General features: G+C 33.8%; 1 protein-coding gene across 11 annotated transcripts in view; it reads right to left on the minus strand.

The window, feature by feature from the left end:
- Positions 1 to 18,720, minus strand: part of CNTN6 (contactin 6) — a 303,195-nt gene that overhangs the window by 76,512 nt on the left and 207,963 nt on the right. The gene's annotated exons all lie outside the window — the stretch shown is intronic.

Raw genomic sequence — 18,720 nt, forward strand, 5'->3', positions numbered from 1 at the left:
CTGTTGTAAAGAATTTGTAAATAAAGTTACCTAATGAATATGAATTTAGTCTACTTTCTCATATCTATTATTTTAGTCTAATATGGGTATCTTTTGAGGGAGCAAAAACACATGTTATAATAAATGAAACTAAGTGTTTAACAGTAAGGGATGAATTTAGAAATTAATGGTTTAGAAGGGATAATGTAAGAATGGGCAGGCTGCAAGCAAAGTTCCAGAAGGAAAATATTCACTACTAAACTAATGATTTGTAATACGAATCCCCAGTCTGTTCACATTAATATCTCTCCTTTCCTCCTGTCAAATCATTTTTCATTCCCTTATAGATTTTTAGATGATTTAAATAATTCTATTCTAATTATATTTCAAATTAATAATAATAATGGTAGTAAGTCACTTTGCAAAGTCAATTGGTAAACCTTGAAGAAGAGGCAGAATTTCTTCAAGTCAGCAGAAGGAATGTGGGAGACACATTCAATTACATGCAGTGTTTGGCAAATAAAGATTTGGAGAGTTTGAGCAGTAAACAACTTCAGAAAGCTGGGAATGTCTCAGTAGAAGCTCCAAGCAAGAAAACTTATGAAGCCTTACACATTTTTATTGGAAAAAATTATGATCCTCTTGTGTACATCAAGGATAAAGTACAAGGATAGAAATCACATGCGCTCAAACATATTTGTCAGAAAATGTGCTACAAATCAATGTTTGATTCATCTATGATATTCAGAATTAACATACAATTACAGTGAAAACTTGAATTTTGAATTGTGTTAAGTACAAAATAAATTAATTATTATCATATACTAAGTTTTTGTCCTTTAAAAAAGCCTTGCCACTTACCACAAATTTAAGTTGACATTTCAGTAAATTGGTATATTCTTGGCAACAATTAACCTCAGATAACTGATGTTCTTTTTCATTCATTTTATGGCATACTAACCAATAAGAATGAAATTCTAGAAGGAACTTTATTCACATAGATATTCATAATGTCTAGTGAATTTTATAGGATATGAGGTTTTATTCAACTAAAAATACATATGTTGTATGTATTGCATGTGAAGTTTTTATCTATAGGTAGTTGTGATATAAATGTCTTTTATTTTATTTTATTTTCTGCTCTCTGCTAATTTCTAGTTTTCATTTTTCCTACAATGAGCATGCATTACCAGTGTAATAAAAATTTTCTAAGAAAGTTTTTTTACAAAGAAAAAATAGAGCTCTAATATTTGTCTGAATTCATGATCCTTCATCTTTTTACGACAGCAAATCTCTGAGATTTATGACAAATACATGCAAAGTATCCAACTGAAAAAGCTTTTAATCTAAAACATTCAGACAAAATATAAGTAAAAATAGTGTATTTTTCCCACTGCTCTTAGTTCTTTATGTTGATTGTGAAGACAGAAGTCATTTTTGTACGTAACTAAATACCACAGTAATTGAACATTTTGACAATTATGATAACTGTAATAATATTACAACAAATAGCTACCTTATATGCATATATTGTGCAGACTCACAGTACCTGTACAATACATAGTACCAAGTTCTCTGTATCTGTATAATATGTACATATAATTTCACTCACTTTTCCTAAAGCTAAAGAGGTAGAGCTGGGATTCATTTTCAGGTTTTCTCGAAGTAGAAGTTACAAGTATAATTCAAAGGAATATTGATTTCACAGCTATTGTGTTAGGTTCGTGCAAAAGTAATTGCAGTTTTTGCCATTAAAAGTCATGGCAAAAGTAAGATTACTTTTACACAAACCTAATTAGATCATTCCCCTTGCATCCTAGGTATCTGTTACTTTACAAAAGTGGATCTCCATTTTAAGTGGCCCAATTGTTTGGGTGTAAAGAGAATTCCACCTTTTCCAAAGAAAAATAACTCAGTGACAACATTAAAGTCTTACTGGACAAGCATTTTTTCCCCTTCATAGGACAAATGGAGTATCTTATTTAGATATACTTTTCTTAGAGGAGTAATGTAGCAGAAAATGTCAATGCCGGACTCATATCCCTTGTAATTCCTCTTCTGCCCCAGATTCCTATGTACTTTGCACCTTTAAGAGCCAGTACATGTTATCTCTTTTTTGGACACTGTGCTCAAGTTGCTATAGCTAACTTATCTTCGCAAAGAGAGAACCGAAAGTACCTAGGAATTTACATGCCCCCAGGAGCACTTAACCAATAACTGACTGGCTTCTAGGATATAACTTCTCCAGCTCCCATGCCCGTAGTTGTGAGACAACTCTAGGTGTGACCTGTATTCTCTCCAGAGCTATAGGATTGAGTCAAATTTACCTTCTGTGGAACTTTGCTTGACACTGTATTGAGCTTGGCTACTGTCTCCTCCCTGCCCCACTTCCCTCTTTTCCTGTGGGTTCTTTCTGAAAACTCGTCTAATAAATCACTTTCAAAAAATTATACTTTCAGGGTCTGCCTCTTAAAAATTCAATTAATTAGAATTCCCGATAGGCTCTAATCATGTGCTAGTTTAGTTACAATACCAACTGTAGGAAACCTTAAATATTTCTTACTATAGTATTTTTATATAGGCATTAGACACACATCAAAATGGAAGTCTAGAGAATTGAACATGAATGGCATATAGGACAAAAAAAAATTAGTAGTAGAACCATTGTGAAAAACCATGAATTGTGGTACATATGTTGAGAACTTATTTCTCTGCAGAGCTACAATCACACCAGAATGATAGCAAAAGGTAAGAAATGCAAGGGACATGAGGCTTAAAAGAGACATGAAAATCTCACTTAAAAAAGAAACTCCTCTAGAATTTTCTCTTTCCTTTCTCTCTCTCTCTTTCTCTTTCTTTCTTTCTCTTTCTTTCTTTCTCTCTCTCTTTCCTTCCTTCCTTCCTTCCTTCCTTCCTTCCTTCCTTCCTTCCTTCCTTCCTTCCTTCCTTCCTTTCTTTCTTCCTCAATTGTGTTTGGAGTTGTAAGTCTGATAAACCATTCAATTAAGAAGGTTATAAGATTCAGGGTATGTTACTGGGCTTTAAAAGTTATATTGTTCAACTTTGAAGAAATTTACAAGAATTAATGTCCTGAATTCTAAATCTGTAGAGGGCATGTGTTTGCCTTTTTTTTACCCGCATTTTTATTTTCCTTAGAGAACCCAATCCTCCCCATCTCATTTGAGTTGGGCTGACCACACCTCTGGCATTAAGTGAGAGCATATAATTCAGGTCTTGCCATGAGAGGCTCGTAGGGCATAGCCACCTCGACTAGACAAACATCGGGATGAAGACAAACCAATCAGAGACAATTAGACTCAGTTCAGGGGCTGCTTGCAGAATGGCTCTTGAAGAGGATCTCTCTCTCCACTGAGGTTTTTTGAGACAGTGAGGTATAAACTCCAAGATTCTAGTCAACAATTTTCCACCAAATACAGAAAGCATCTCTGAAACCCGAAGCTAACACAGAGGAAAGAATACCTAACTCAAGTCATGCTTGATGCCCACCCCCAAAAAACAAACTAGCAAAAACCTTTTTGAACATTTCAATTAGCCAATATATTCTTTTTTTCTTAAATCCATTTTGAGTCATTTTCCTGCTATATTCATCCAGAAAGGACCTGATAAATAGATTCTGAATGACTCAGTTCAAATGCTAGCCAGGTTAGTTTCTATCTGTGTGATTGACTTATGTGATATGGTGGATTCCTCCTGAATATTATAGCGTATACTCTAGATATTTTAGAATCCTCACAGCAAAAAAAAAAAACAAACAAATTATCAAAAAATAATGATAAAAACCTTTTAAATAAGAAAAGTCTAATCAAGTGAATTTTGTGGCAATAGTTTGTGTTAACAAAATTTTTAATGGGAGAAAAGTCAAGCAGGTTTATACAATTTCACAGTTCCTAATTAAATGTTGAGTTTTTTTCAGCTCAGTTATATAACTGCTAAATCTGAATGCCATGTTCTTCTTGCTTATCATTGGTAATGTAAGGTACAGAGGCAGAAAGAATAAATGCAAAACATGGGTTATTTAAAAATACGTATGCATTTTAATGAACAATTCCCATTTCATCCCAGAATTTCTTATGAAGATACTAAGTAAACTGCTTCAGATTTGACACCATTTCTCTTTTCTGAAGCCATCCTAAATGGACAGTGGGTGGGAAAAACTGGAATCAATGAAAAACAAAATTACTTTAGTAAGGAGCTTTAATGTTTTAATGTAAGTGTATTTTTCCATGAGATACCATTCTGTGTAAATAATAATAACAATTACAATAAGGTTTACTAGTATAATACTATGTATGTAGTAAAGAGAGAAATGTGGCTATCATCCTTAGCTACATTTTGTTGCACATTTATGAGCAAGAATCTTCTTTACATGGTTTGGATCTATGTCCCTGCCCAAATCTCATGTTAAAATGTAATCCCCAGTGTTGAAGGTGGAGTCTGATGGGAGGTGGTTGGATTATGGGGGTGGATCATTCATGAATGGTTTAGCACCATTCCCTTGGTGCTGTTCTCATAATAGTGAGTTATTGTGAGATATGATTCTTTAAAAGTGTGTAGCACCTTCCCTCTCTCTCTCTTCCTTCTGCTCCAGCCATGTAGGACATGCCTGCTTCCCCTTTACTTTCTACCATGATTGTAAGTTTCCTGAGGCCTCCCAGAAGCAGAGGCTGTTATGCTTCCTGTACAGCCTGCAGAACTGTGAACCAATTCAAACTCTTTTCTTTATAAATTACCCAGTCCCTGGTATTTCTTTATAGCAGTGCAAGAATATATTAATACACCTCTCATTTACAGCATGGTAATTAGTAATAGTACATAATTCATAGGCTTATTGTGAGGATTAATGTAATTCATGTCACATGCTTATCACACTGCCTGGCACATATTAAACAATATGTTTGAGTGTTCAATTAATAAAAATATTTTAAGATTATTATAATGTGATTACAATCATTTCAAAACCAATAATTTTATTCGCATGTATTTGCCTTTCACCCTCTGTTAAGGACTCCATATGACCATGCATTTGATATAAACTAATTTATGAATCATTTATACACTGAAATCAGATCTCCACACTATTAACGAAATGGCTACATTTCATTAATTACACACTGAGTGTGTGTAAATTTCCTGCGTCTCACCATTTAATGTCCTAGCTGCTATGGAGATACAACCTTGATCATAGTAGTCATGTTCATTTCATTATGACAAGGGCAGGAATCTTTCAGGTGAGACATGGATGCGTGGCTGCGGAGGACCTTTTTCTTTAGCATGGTTAATCATCTACTACCATTTCATTAGGGAAGAAAGCAATTAGAAAGTGCTCTCCAAACAGAAGAAAATTGGTGTAGGAAAATTAGATATTTTAAAATAATATTAATAACCATTAACTGAGTACTTACTATATACCAGGCATTGTGACAGATGACTTCCATATGTCATTTGAGCTAAATATCCAGCTTGCAGCTGCTAAAAGTGCTAATTAACTTTCTGGAATGATACTCACATTTAGACAGGTAATTTCAACTAAATTATCACCTGCCAGTTCTCCTCCACTTAGAGTTCCAGAGCAGGCTAATTTATTGTTATCTACCTTCTAATTCCTTTGAGTTGCCACCCACTAAATTATAAGCACTAGTGGACTCTTTCTCCTGCTATGGCTTCAGTATTCTTTTTAGACTCTATATAGTTTGTCCATGTTGATACTAGTAATGCAGTATTCACTAAGTTCATTTTGCTTCAAGATAAATGATCTCTTTAAAATGAAAAGTTAATATATTAATCAGATAAAGAACACCATGGAGCAAGGTGGATCTTCGAAGGGGTCTTCAGAATGGAGATTATTGTTAAATCTCTTGAAACTGATGTTACAGATTCAAAACAAATGGTGCTATTATCATTTTAACTACAGAGATCAGTCGATTCTGGTAACATTTCCCTTTAAACTCCAATTCTACACTCCTCTCCTCTCTCTTTTTACAGAAATTGAGCTTGGATGCAAATCTCAATAAAGAAAACTAATATGAAGGAATTCTCTTATCCAAAGATTTCTCAGACCATAGATGAGGGATTCATGAACCTTGTAGTTCAAAAGGAGCATTGCAAAAGCCTTTTCTTATTTTGTTTCTATTTTCTAAATGAAGATTGCCTGAAATGTGATTCTTCACAATTGTGAAATACTACTAGATGATAAAAGCAAAGTTTTTCTTTCTTTTTTTCCTCCACTGTGGTTTTGTGCTTCTTAAATACACTTTGTCATAAATATGGACTTTTACTTCATCCTGTCATGTCAGTATGCTTTTACAAAGGGAGCATCCCATTAATTTTATCTGAAGACAGAGAATACATTTCTTAACCATCTGGCCTAGTTCATCCTGATTTCGAAGTCAAATTAAAGCTCTCCACACACTAGTAGGAACTGTGCTTCAATTCTATACCTTTAGCCCATAAATAGAATTTTTATTACTAGTGATATTTGAGAAAGCTTGTATTTCTCCCCTGGATTTCTTAAACCTCATTATCTACAGCTTAAATCCAGGCCATACTAAGTTTTTAACTAAAGACTGGTACAGAGAACGAGTTTCTTAAAATGCTTGTATTTGGGATTATCAACTTGAACCTCATTTCAGGAAATCCCGTCAGTGGGCCAGTTTTAATCGAAGAGAGTGAAGCAGAATAACAAAACCAGCAAAGAATGCCTTTGTTACATTTTCAGACTGTTCAGCGAGCTGCTTTCATTTCCCCAATTTGAAATATTCATACAAAGAGCTTGGAATATAAGATTGTCCTATGGGAATACAATATGGATAAATTCATGAGTTCTGTAGAAAAGCAATCTCACTGTTATGGAAAAAGAGAAAGCATTTTTATTTTACTCCGAGTGGTGTAAATGGAGTCATGATTCTGTCCTTGCGATCAGTTCCTACTATGAAATGAATGTTTATGTCCTCCCAAAATTCATAGGTTGGAAACCTAACCCCTAAGGTGATAGTATTAGGAGGTGGGACTATGACATAAAGCTAGAGCCTTCATAATGGGATTAGTATTCTTATAAAATAGATTAGAGGGAGCTTGTTTTTCCCTTCCACCATGTGAGGACACAGCTAGATGAGCCAGAGATCAGCCCTCACCAGACATCTCACCAAACACCAAGTCTGCTGTTGCCTTGGTCATGGACTTCCCAGGCTCTAGAACCTGTGAGCAACAAATTTCAGTTGTTTACAAGCCAATTCCTGTTGTTTACAAGTCTATAGTATTTTGTGATGGCAACCCAATAGGAATAAGATGATGCCTATATCAGTTTTCCCTTGGGGAGGTCATCTTTGAAAAGCCACAAATGGTTTGTTTATAATAGCACTGGTAACAGAATGGCACCTGCAGTTGGAAAAAAAAATAAAGGAACACAGGCAAATTTTATAGAACTGAACGCAAGTTACCTAACCTCTCTGAGCCTCAGTGTTCTCTTTACATTTACTAGAAATAAGAATGAGTACACAGGAAGAGCAAATGAGGAAATATCCATGAGAGTATGTTCTAAAATACAATGTTTGAAGCATAAATAAGGCTTAGTAAATTGCCTTAATGCCAAGATTATGAACAGAGACATGCAGGGACCATTGTCCAAAGATTCTCTAATAATTTCATTACCAATTTCTACTCCTTTTAATGTAAGTAATATGAATACTAATCTGCACATGAAACATGAATTGAAGCCCACTATTTCAAGATGTGGTACAGCTGAAGATGATACTGCACTTAGCAGTTTGTTAACAGCTTGTCCATAATTTTTTATTGATAAATAATACTAAGCCTAGATAAGTGCCTCTGCTGCTCCTGGGAGAGAAAATGATAATTTGGTAAAGGTAGGTGGGCCTTGTGTTACCTCAAATTTATTCAGTTTGATCTTGTCTCAGTTTGGGATCCTAAATTTTCATAAAAGAAGTAAAAGAGACACTGAAAATGGCACATTAATCGTTTATCATTTTATCATTATTTAACATGTATTGAGCACATATTTTATGTTAGCTCCATGCTAACATATGTATGTTATGTTATGTATGTAACATATATTACATACATATATTATGCTAACATAGTATTTTCTTTATTTCATGCAATAGTACTATCAAACATATGATTACAATTGTTAACATTTTGTGGATGAACAAATTGGGACTAGGATAGTTTGGGTAATATGCCCAACATCATACAGTAAATTTTAAAAAAAAGGATTTGAACCAAAGTCTGTCTTTCTGCAGATACTGAGCTCTAAATCACCATGCTTTGCTGCCCCTGTATGAATTAATCAGGCACAAAATGAAAGCAAACCTTATTAGGATGTATAACATGTGCTTAGCAATGTATTCTTCACCTAATGAACTAATGTATTTGCAACCAGTCAATAGACTTTTTTTTTTTTTTTTTGTATAAGAGGCAAAAGGTGAAATCACAGAGATTATCTTTTTTAAACATATTGAGATGCCTCCAAATTTCAGTAAAAGCTTAGAGATGGGCTCCAAGGTCAGCTGGAAAATAGGAAACAAACAACTTATTATTTTCCCTGAGCTCAGTTCCAACTTAGATTTGAAATCCTGTAACTATAACTGTAAACTGCCAGTTACTAAAAAGTAAGAACTGCGGGTCTACTGAGAGAGGTGGTGATAGACTGCGATGGAAAGGATGAAGAGTTGCTTCCAGAAATATATATATATATATATTCTTCTTGGATGATTTTTAAGAGTCTTTAAATTAGTTTAATTTTGGAAACAGCACTGTAACAATCCACTCTATGTTCCTTGAAAAAAACTTTAGAAAAATTCCATGGAAAGGGATGTTTGACATTAGATTCGGAGTGTGTCTTTAAGATTAAAAGAGGCCAACTTTTAGGGCAGGTCCCTGCTCTTTGACAGTGGCCCCTCTATAATCTTTCTTGAGAAATTGGCAAGATATTTAGAAATCTTAGTATTTTACATAGTGTTACCTTTACCAATAATCCTAATTTTCTAAAAATATACTTAGGAAGTTTACATGAGCATGAGCAAAATATAGCCACAAGAATATTCATTACATTATTATTCATGATAACAAAAAATTGGAAACAAAACAGAAGGAAACTAAATGTCCACCAAGAGGAGATTGGCTGCAAACATATATTGAAATATCTTACTGTCATTACAAATGAGGGTGCAGAAGACTGTTTAATGAACTGCATATATGCTCATGGTATATTTTTAAGAATTTAAAAAAATTACAAACAAATATGCAGTGTATTATACTAAATATGTTAAAAGTAAAGATGGGAAGGATGTATGTATACCAAAATAAGAGTAGTTATCCTTTGGAGGAGAAATTAAGTATAAAAAAGATTTTATTTTCCTCTTTTTTTCTTGCCTATATTTTCAGAATTTTCTCAAATGAGTATATATGACTTTTGCAAACTTTATATATACATACGTCTATATGTAAAGATATTATATATATATATTATATATACACACACACCTATGTTTATATAAAAACCTAACTAAGTAATTGTTTTGTTTTAAGCAAAGGATGTAACTCTTCCTGGTCTTCTTGCTTGTTTCTTTGCCTGCCCTCAGGGCTCTCATTTCAAATTCACTTCTAGAACTCTGGTTCCCCTGCTTGTTTTTGTCCTGTGGGAAGTGCAATGGCACGATCTTGGCTCACAGAAACCTCTGCCTCCCAGGTTCAAGCGATTCTCCTGCTTCAGTCTCCCAGTAGCTGGGATTATAGGCATGCACCACCACATCTGGATAATTTTGTATTTTTAGTAGAGATGGGGTTTCTCCACATTGGTCAGGCTAATCTCAAACTCCCAACCTCAGGCAATCCGCCCGCCTCAACTTCCCAAAGTCTTGGGATTACAGCCATGAGCCACTGTGCCTGGCCTCTATTTTTTCTTTATGTACATAAATTTATTCTCCATGTACATAATCTCTTCTAGAAAATGGAAGCAGAGAGAGTATTTTTTAATTCACTCTATGAGGCCAAATTACCATAATGCCAAAATAAGATAAAGACATTTCAAGAAAGGAAGACTACAGACCAATATCTTTCATTAATACAAATGTAAAAATCCTCAGCAAATATTAACAAATTGAGTCCAGCAACAATTAAAAAGACTTACGCACCACAACAAAGTAGGACTTGTTTTGGGTATGCAAGACTGATGGTTCAATATTAGAAAATTAATTCATGAAATCCACTAATGAATAGAAGAAAAATCACATGATCATATCAATTGGTGGCAAAAAAAGCATTTGGAAAAATGCAACACTTACCCAAAATAAAAATTCTCAATAAACAAGGAATAAAGAGGAACTTCCTCAATTTGATGAAAATGTCTGCCACAAAATGTAGCACTAGTATCCTACTTAACGGTGAGAAAGTGGATGCTTTCATTTTGGATAGGGGGGAAAAAGGCAAACACGTTTACTCTTACCACTCATTGTCATCATTGTATTGGAAATCGTAGCTGGTGCAATAATACAAGAAAAGGCAACAACAACAACAACAAAAAAGTATATAGATTGAAAAGAAGGAAATAATACTTGTTCCCAGGCAGCATTGAAAAATCCCAAAGAATTAACAAAAAAATAATTCCAGCACTAAAATGTGATTATAGCAAGGCAACAAGATACAATGCTAATATATCAAAGTCAGTTAACTTTTGTTTATACCAGCAGTTAACAAATGGAATTTGAATTACACAATTAAAATACAATGCCATTTATATTAGCACTAAAACAGGAAATTCTAGGGTTTACATAAAATAGTATTTCAAAATTTATGTGCCAAAAACTACATAATCTCATAAAATCAATTAAAAGAGATCTAAATAAGTGGAGAAATAATCTGTGTTCATGGATTAAAAGTCTCAACACTGTCAGTATGTCACATCTTCCCAACCTGATCAATAGATTTAAGTCAATCCCAATAAAAACCCCAACTGCTATTTTATGGATATAGACAAAATGATTCTAAAGTTTATATGGAAAGACAAGGAAAGCAAAACAAAACAAAACAAAATAGCCAACACAATGCTGAAGAAGAAGAATAAAGTTGGAGTACTGACATTACCTGACTTCAGGATTTCCTGTAAAGCTACAGTAATTGAGGCGATGTGATAATGGCAAAATAATAGACAGCAATGGAACAAAAGAGAGCACAGTAATTCACTTGTACAAATATAGTCAGCATATCTTTGACAAACTAGCAAACACAATACAGTAGAGAAAAATTTGTCTTTTTAACAGATACTGGAACAATTGGAAGTCCATATGTTATAAAATGAATAGACCCAGAGGTCACATCTTTCACAAAAATTAATGCAAAATGGACCATCAATGAAAATGCAAAACATAAAACTATAATAGCTCTAGAAGATGACAGAGGAGAATATCTAGGTAACCTTGGATATAGTGATGAGTTTTTGTATTTAACACCAAAAATACTTTTCATTGGAAAAAAATTGATAACCTGCACCTCATTAAAATAAAAACCTTGTGCTTTGTTATTGACATTGTTAAGGAAACGCAAAGACAAGTCACAGACTGGGAGAAAATATTTGCAAAACACATATCTGATAAAAGGCTTATGTTCAAAATATGCAAAGAATTCTTAAAGCTCAACAATAAGAAAATAAACATACCAATTAAAAATGTAGCAAAGATGTAAGCAGACATCTTACCAAAGAAGATAAATAGATAGCAAATAATCACATTAAAAGATGTTCACATCTTTTGCCATTAGAGAATTACCAATTAAAACAACAAGCAAATACCACTATACACCTGTTAGAATGGCTAAAAAGACAAAACAAAACAAAACCCCACACAATATCAGACGCTGGTGTAGATTAACAGAAATAAAAATTCTAATCTATTGCTATTATAGATATAATCTATATCTTTTCTAATCTAATGGGACAGCACTGTATGGAGTAGAAATTTACTGATCAGTAAGTGGAGGAGAGCAGAGTGGTCCATGTAGTAATGGATTAGAGTTGGAGACAACAGCAAGATCTTATGTTTAACTTAACATAATACCAATAGCTGTATATAGAAATACTTATAGATATATCTATATAATAAGTAGTATATACACACATATTTCTTTCCTCTGTCATCTGAGAGCGCCTAAATAAATGACACTCTAGTAGCAACAAGCACACCTAGTACCCAGATATTTGTTTCTAATGTCATTCTTCAATAAAAAGAACCAGGAATCCTATCCTTGGAGACATGACTGCTGCTATGACTAGGGCATGAAATATACAAGATGAACCTGGAACATCTTTAATGTCAGTAAATAAGAAAGTGCCAACAGGCACACACACACACACACACACACACACACACACACAACACCCCATACATTGATGAGTGCATAACAAAGGGCACAAGATCCAACTTAAAAGGCTCCCAATGGCAAAAGCTAAAACAAGCTGAGCAGCAAAATAAACAAAGTAGCATAGAATTACAATTCAAAGTCTAAAATAATTATATGTGAGTCAGTACTGATGTAAGTAAATTACTAAATATTAATAAATGAAGAAGTGACACATTTCACAGGTAAAAGAATTCTGTAGGTTCATTATTCTGCAAAAGGTGAAGCACAAGACTCTCTTCATCAAGTGTGGACTACACATAGTCACCCATTTCCAAAGAATCAGTATGGAGTGGGAGAAAAGAGTAATTTTATAGTGGAGAACCCTGATAAAAAGTATTTCAGCCAGGTAATCAAGGCCAGCATCATCTGTCATAAATCATTTTGATAAAGTTAACCTTGATATGTAATGAAAATTGTTCCTTACCTTTATATTATTCCTCTCCAAAACTTGTAACCCCAGTCTAATTATGACAAATATAGGCATATTCTAACAGAAGTGCAGTCCACAATAAACCGACCACCACTCCTCAAAACTGTCAAGGACATCAAACACCAGACATGTCTGAGATACTGCTACAGAGAAGAGGAGACTAATGAGACAAGAAAACTTGATGTAATGTGGTACTCTGGATGGAATCTTGGAATAGAAGGGCATAAATACCAAAGACATTTGAATAAAATATGGACTTTATAATAATCAGACATCAGTATTGGCTGGTTAATTGTAACAAATGCATCATAATAATGTAAGATGTGAGTAATAAGGGAAATTGTGTGAGGGGTTATATTGGACCTCTCTATACTATCTGTTCAATATTTCTGTTGTAAAACTATTATTTAAAATCCATTCGTTAAAAAATGTATTTATGAACAAAAGGGAAAAAAAGAAGAAATAATTTTCCATTTCGTAGAAATACGAGAAGCCTTTAAGTAATAGCTTAAAATTAGCTCTGCTAAAGAAATGACAGTGACTCTCTCCAGTCTCTATTTGATAAAGGGCAGCGTGGGAAAAAGATAATCAGTAAAGTTCCCAAAGTGAGGATCCTTGACTCTTCCTTCACTGAAAGGCTGGAAGGAAAGAGCTGATCCCAAGAGAAATGTGTAATCGCACATTGTTACATCAATCTTATTTTCATTAGCCTGCAACCTCCCCGGACCTTTATATAATCTTTTTTATCTCCCAGGGCCAGGTGTCTGTCCCCTGACTGACTACCTAAATGAAGAAATGAAGGAAATAATGATTGAATGAGGTATTCAATACATATTTGCTAAGTGAATGAATAATTGGTGCTCAATTTGTCAAATGAGTGAGAGGAAATGTCAGTAATCCTTAGAAAGACTGAACAGAATTTAAAATAATAAATCTATTCTTCTAGGGAAGTCCCTTAACACAAAAATATAACACAGAAACCATTTCACTCCTTCATATGTGTTCCTTTTTACCTCCTCAGTCAAAGCAACTTTGACGATTCCCAGGATTCATAAAGTAGTTACTATTTAATGCCTGTTATGGGTCAGGAATCTTAGTAAGTGAGCTTAATAGTATTTCCAGTCCTTAAAAAATTCGGCTATATCTATTTATTCTCTCTCTCTCTCTCTCTCATTTTTGCCTTCCTTATACACATAAGAAAACTGACCAAAGTCATCCAGCTATTGATAAGTGAAATTAAGACTTTAATCCTGCTCTATTTGAACGTAAAGTCCACACTTTTCAGCATACCATTTGCCTTCAAATGCTAATAAATTCACTAATAAATTATTTATTGCTAGGGTGTGCGCGTGTGTTTGTGAGAGCATGGTGGGGTTAATGTTATCTTTCAATTTCTGAATAATTGGCTTGAAGATTTTTTAGTTCTCAGATTTGTGAGCATGGTCAACAGAGGTGAGTGTTCTATAGAGTTTACTTTATTATTTTATGCCAGGCAATACCATGCCATGTTAAAAAAAGTTATTAATAATATCATGTTTTAGAAAAAGTCATTAGCAAGAGTCTAAAGATTAGGTTTCAGTATACATTTCTGGAGTGAATGGGGTAAACTATGCCTAGGAAGAGATTCTGTTCTCTATCTACTCAACTCAATGAGGGGAAACAAAAGGTAAACGACTTTTTAGATATCCAGTTTCAAAATCATTAAGATACCTGAGTGATTAAAATGATAAACTAAAAAATTGCTAAGGAACTGAAAAGTTTCAGTGTGCCTAGCTTGATTTAAAAATATTATTTTCATCTTGAGTAACTTGAGAAATCTTTCTGCAGTATAATCTGTAATGATGTCCACATTTGTAAGATGAAAAGCAAACATTATAAGAAATAGCTCCTCTGCCACCTGAAAATTCTGAAACACCTAACAACATCATGGAAAGACTTAAATTTGCTGCTTGACATTAATAGCCAAGTTGGGTATCTTTTGCTTCATAAATTAGGAAAAAAAATAAGATATACATGTACACATAAATATAGTACTCTGTGTGAAGGCTTCAGAACACACAGGAACATTCAGTGCTGCTACTAATGTTATTTACATTCCAGAATACTGACAGAAAAGTTACTAAATTAAGATTTTTTTTAGAAAAAGGAAAATATGTTTGGTTGTTTATAAAAGCAGTAGAATAGAGTTATGGGGGATATCAGTTTAATTTCTTCACCCAGCAAGAGCCCATATTTTTTTCAAAGGAGACATACATATTTATCAGTCAATCATACTACATTTGCATAGTACCTATACAAGGAGCTTCTCAGGGTATTTCACTATACAATTAATTTGCAGCTTTCATAATTAAGAGTCTGCCATGTTAAACAAATGAGACGAAACTGAGAGTTGAAAGCTGTGATCATGTCAGCTCTGAAACTCCAATATAGAAAGTCAGTTACATATCCCCAAAGTCATAGCAATTAAAGTTAAGACAATTACTTGAAGCTTTTTCTTAATTATTCTGTACTCACACTAGCTTTTGGTAGTTTAAGATCGTTCGATTATATGAGTAAACACTTCATCAATTCTTCTCTAGACTTCACTTTTTATACATCCTGTCTGCATGATGGTTTCTGTGACTGAAACTATGTTTTCTGAGTACTACCTAATCAGGTATACCAGACTTTTAGAAATGGTGTACATTGCCATCATCACCTATATAACAATAAGGCGTATAACTCTGATTTTTGCTGTGTTTTTGGAAACACTTTTTTCTTCTCCTTAAAACACAGCTTGAATTTTTTACAAGCTTATCTTTTGAATTTTAGTTATTTTTAATATGTAAAATTAAAACTTACTTGTTTTTGGAATATTAGTTATTATGGATAATATAAATGGGAAATATAGCTATAATTCCTTTCCCCAGATAAAGCATTTTTTAACATTTTGCTGAATTTTTTCAAGCCTTTTTCCAGCAAAATATTTAGATAATTGAGGGTCATATTACATCTGCCCATGGAGGATTAAGTAAGTCAGACACTTAGAAGTGAATTCAATACAAATATGAAAGGGTTATAAGCATGAGTTTTGGAGTCAGAATCTATGAGATGTAGATTAGAATCCCAGATATGCAACTTATATTGGTTAAGTCACTTAATTTATCTAAGCCTCACTGTATTTACCTTCATAATTAGTATTTCAAAAACAGTGAAGAACTAGACAAATATATGAAATGAACAAACAAACAAACAAACAAAAAACCTCTTGCTGGAACTTGAACAATTGGCAACACAAAAGTATGATCCTGAAAGAGGGGAATAAATGAAATAAGGTTTTGGTAGCCCTTGTTTTCTGTGTAGAGACACTTTCCATCCAGATCAGGGAGTAGGTAGGGGAGACATAAGTAGTAAAGTACTGTGTCACTGAGCTGAGAAGACAAAGATTGGATTTGGAGAGGCTGAAGTGGCTGGAATTGCAGAGCATAGTATTAGAAAGAATGGCATTACTTAAATAATGTACTCTGAAGATCTGCATAGGAGTGTTGCATGAGGCTGGGCAAAGAATAGTTTTCAGAGCTCAAATAGGCCTGGAAGACATTAGAGCTCCACTATGCCAGAGAAGAAAAACTTGGTGAACATTTGAAGCATTCAGTTGGGGATTTCATCTTAGTAGTAAACTAGCCTTAATAACCACAGAAAACCCGAGGATTCACAGTAGTGTAACAACTGCCTATCAAAATAAAGTTCAAAAAGATTTTTAATAAGTACACCACAATTTAGCATTCAACAACATGACATTTATGATGTCTACTATTCAATCTTAAATTACTACATATTCAAACAAGCAGAGAAATGAGAACTGTAACTAGGAGAAAAAGCAGCCAATAGAAACAGACCCACAAATAACTGAGATGATAGAATTAGCAAGCAAGGACTTATTTAGGGCTCCTATATAATTACAGTGCAGAGAATTACAGCTGAAATAACTGCAAACTTTAGATGCTATTTAAGAAAGAGTCTCTAGGGAAACCCAAGGGCAAGAGTGGACATAAAAGCAAAGGTACTACCTAAAATTTAACCTCTGATGCCACAGCTAGAGCCAACAGAAGTTACAGCCTAACTCTAACTAGAAAAACATAAAACCTCACACTAAAAGTTTAGGTATTGAAGTTCCTTTAATCTGATATAATAATGTTCAGGATTCAAATAAAAAAGTACAAAGCATGCTAAAAAACAGTCTGAAGAGACAAAACACCATGATAACTAGACTCAAATATAATGAAACTTTTGGAACTATCAGGCTGAGGATTTAAAATTGAACTAGTTATTATCAGACAGTAATTTTAAATTACTATAATTAATATATCAAGGTCTATAATTAAAAAGTGAACAGCATATAAGAACAAATGGATAATGTAAGCACAGAGAAGAAAACTCTAAGAAAGGATCAAAAGGAAATGCTGGAAATAAAATATGTAATAATACAAATGAGGGATGCCTTTGATGGGCTCACCAGTGGACTGAACATAGCTAAGGGGGAAGTAAATGAATGACAAGCAATACCAATAGAACTTCCCAAATTGAAATGCAAAGATAAAAATAATTAAAAATGTTTAAAAGATTAAGAACTTGGACAGAAGGGAGATTACAAATGGCATAAAAGATAATGTAAAAGAAATACTAAAAGGAGAAAAAAGCAAACAAATAAATGTTTAAAATAATCATGCCTGAATAGTTTTCAGAAATAATGACAAACAGCAGGCCGGGCGAGGTGGCTCACCCCTGTAATCCCAGCACTTTGGGAGGCTGAGGCGGGCAGATCATGAGGTCAGGATATCGAAACCATCCTGGTGAACGCGGTGAAATCCCTGTCTCTACTAAAAATACAAAAAAAAATTAGCCGGGCGTGGTGGCTGGCGCCTGTAGTCCCAGCTTCTAGGGAGGCTGAGGCAGGAGAATGGCGTGAACCCGGGAGGCGGCGGAGCTTGCAGTGAGCGGGGATCGCGCCACTGCACTCCAGCCTGGGCGACAGAGCGAGACTCTGTCTCAAATAATAATAATAATAATAAAAAAATAAAAAATAATGACAAACACCAAACCATAGATTCAGAAAGTTCAGAGAAAACAAAACAAGATAAATAAACAACAAAAATAATCTACAACCTCAAGAGAAAAAATATTCCCAGTGATAGAGGGTGATATTTCCTAGTTATGTGAGCACATGTATGGGGTACATTAAACAAACATTTAATGAAAGCAAATTTTTTTATTTCAGGAGCTCTCTTATGTCCTAAAAATAAAAAATTTAATACGATCTGGCACTGGAGCTGGTCTTTCTATGTTTTTATTTCCTTTTCCTTCTACCCACCTATTGATTTTCTTCCTCCCTCTTCTCTCTCTCTTTCCCCCATCTATTAAAATATATACATTTTAGTTTAATAAATGTGTAGTCTATAGCTTAAATAGCAGTCAATAATTAGCAATATAATCAGAAAAAAATATTTGATTTTATTCCTCAAGTCAACTAGCTTTTCTCAGTTTTGAGGTTATGGAACATCTTACAAAAGAGTAAAGTATCTCACAAAGTAGACAGGAAGATTTAGATGGATTAGTAAAAAGAAGTCCCCATATTTGGGGAAAAAAATGACTAAAACCAAATGCTGCACAGCAATATTTTTATGAAGAGATGTTAGAGAGTATGATTTATAATAAACACTCAATAGACTTGGCAACAAACTTACAAATATAGATTTTTAATTTTGAAGATAAGACGTTTGACTGTTTCTATTTTCAGATTGTTAATTATACCTGTAACATAGTTAATCTAGTGTGTTGCTTTTTATGTTTGTTAATTTTATATATTTAGAAGACAATATGGCATTTGGTAAATACTGTAA

Source organism: Theropithecus gelada, chromosome 2 (assembly GCF_003255815.1).
Source record: "Theropithecus gelada isolate Dixy chromosome 2, Tgel_1.0, whole genome shotgun sequence".
Lineage (NCBI taxonomy): Eukaryota > Metazoa > Chordata > Mammalia > Primates > Cercopithecidae > Theropithecus > Theropithecus gelada.